The sequence below is a fragment of the Rhinopithecus roxellana genome, chromosome 17 (assembly GCF_007565055.1).
Source record: "Rhinopithecus roxellana isolate Shanxi Qingling chromosome 17, ASM756505v1, whole genome shotgun sequence".
Lineage (NCBI taxonomy): Eukaryota > Metazoa > Chordata > Mammalia > Primates > Cercopithecidae > Rhinopithecus > Rhinopithecus roxellana.
In genome coordinates this window covers 34334940-34337022 of record NC_044565.1, presented here as the reverse complement: position 1 = coordinate 34337022, position 2083 = coordinate 34334940, and the positions used below count along the sequence as shown (strand labels likewise).

Genomic DNA, 2083 nt, shown 5'->3' with positions numbered 1-2083 from the left:
TCATTGTAGAAGTGATGTTTTAATTGATGATGTTAGGCTGGTTAGCAAGAAAGTGTCAAATGTCACTTTTCTGACATAAACTGGCAGTTACGATTATATAATATCAATTATTCTTTGGAAAACTGCATTAGATCAGTTACAGCTGAACCAATTTAGTTTAAGCAGGTTCATATTTTTTTTTCCTAGCTACTCATCCAGTTCTAATTATTAGGAGTAAGATACACTTTGGATGTAGTTTAGACTTTGATAATGTTCTCTTTGGAAAGGTAATGGGTGTCTTACATGGCCTTTGTGTTGCAAAAAGAGATACAAGCAAAGTCTGTAATGACCTTCCTGAAAGGAGGCTGCACCTTGAATTGCTTTAGCAAATCATCCTCCTCCCAAATTAAAACTCTTGGAATTATTTTAATTGTCAATTGCAATTTAAGTGAAATATGACATTGTGAAGGAATAGTTTTTAAAAAGTCTTAGCTTATTTTGGTTTTCTATGCATGTCAGCTGCTAAGTTAATTTAAATTTAACCACAGAATACTAAGCACACTTGCCTCTGCCCTTTCCTTTGCTTTCCAAGTAAAAAGAAAAAAAGGGAAGTGAAGAAACGTTTTCTCAGATTCTTTCTCCTTTACTAGGACATCATTTTGAAAATGTGATGAGTTAATTAGAAGGATATAGGAACTCACAACTCAAAAACTGAATGATTAGATTAATAGTAATAACAAATACCATGATATCAATAGCTACTATTTGTTGCAATTGCTATATCCAGGCACTGTGCTAATCCTGTAGATGTAGTCCCTTATTTATTCCTCACAACAAATCTGTGAACTAGATATGATTGGTATCATTTTGCATATGAGAAAAAAGGAGGCTTGCAAGTACTTTGGAATGAAACAGAAAATAAACATTTTGTAAATGTTAAGTATTTTCAGGAGTATTAGTATCGTTTGGTGGAAGGCAATCATGGGGAAATACATCAATGGAGGGAGTCACCTTTCTCAGCCTCTGTCATGATCATACCCAAGGTGAAGCATGGCAGCTGAATCCCAGTGTGAAAGCTCAGTGCTAGCATAAAGAAGAGCAAGGAGAAGTTGGTGAAGCTGGGACAAAGTGAGGATATGTGTGTGTGCAGGTGTGTATGTTTGTGCATACATTTGCATGTGCATGTTTGTGTGCATGTATGTATGCACAGGTATGTGCAAATGTAGACTTGTGTGTACACGTTTGTGCACATGTACATACACATATGTGCACCTATGTTTGGGGAGTAGGAACCAGGATGGGGAGGAAGTATAGAGTAGTGCCAAGACAGGAGTGATATCAGCCTCCTTTAACATGTCTAGTGCAACCTGACCAGCAGGTACGGATTTAAGAACAGACCATCCTTCTAGAGCAGGGTCCAGGAGGTGCCATGTTGAGCTTGGCATTAACTATCCAATATCTGGATTTTGGGCTGGTACAGTGGGGTAGACTTTGGGGGAGGGGTTAGAGGGACTAAGGCAGCAGGTAGGCTCTGAGGGGGTGGTGTATACTTACCACGTGGCAAAGCTGTATTTCAAAAACTGAAGAGCAGATACAGTCCTACCATTCAAAGCTGAGGACATGAACTCATAGATTATTGGCCTTCTCTTGTCGCTGCCATATCTCCTATTTCCAGTTCTATCCACACTTACTCAAAAATGAGCTGCCTTCTTTCCACTGCTATAGAAGGGATTTCCTCCAAAACATTAAGCTCATAGATTTTTTTCAAACACTTTAGTTCTACAGGACTGCTTTCCTTCTTACAGGTATTATGATTTTGTGTGTGTGCGCGTGTGTGTGCGCATGTGCGTGTGTGTGTGTGAAAACTAGAAAAAATTCAAACCTGGGGCTGAATCAGTCCATCGGAATCACAAAGGAATGTGAAGTTGTAAGACAATATCAGACATTCTAGAACTTGGGTGAATGGTTTTCACATTCCCTCTCGGATTCTGTCAAACCACATCACAAAAAGAAATTAATCAATAAACATATCAAATGAGAAAACATCACATTCTTGTCCTTGGCAGCATTGTATGGCTTCATGATGCTTCCTCATGGCAGGTTA

At 38.7% G+C, this 2083-nt stretch overlaps 1 long non-coding RNA gene across 1 annotated transcript; it reads right to left on the bottom strand.

Moving 5' to 3' along the window:
• Positions 1-879: 879 nt before the first annotated feature.
• On the bottom strand, positions 880-1881 carry LOC104656178. The gene is made up of 3 exons (XR_747082.1): positions 1671-1881; positions 1534-1591; positions 880-1062 (listed from the first exon to the last, which is right to left on the bottom strand). It is a non-coding gene; the product is annotated as an uncharacterized LOC104656178 (long non-coding RNA).
• Between the last annotated feature and the right edge of the window lie 202 nt (positions 1882-2083).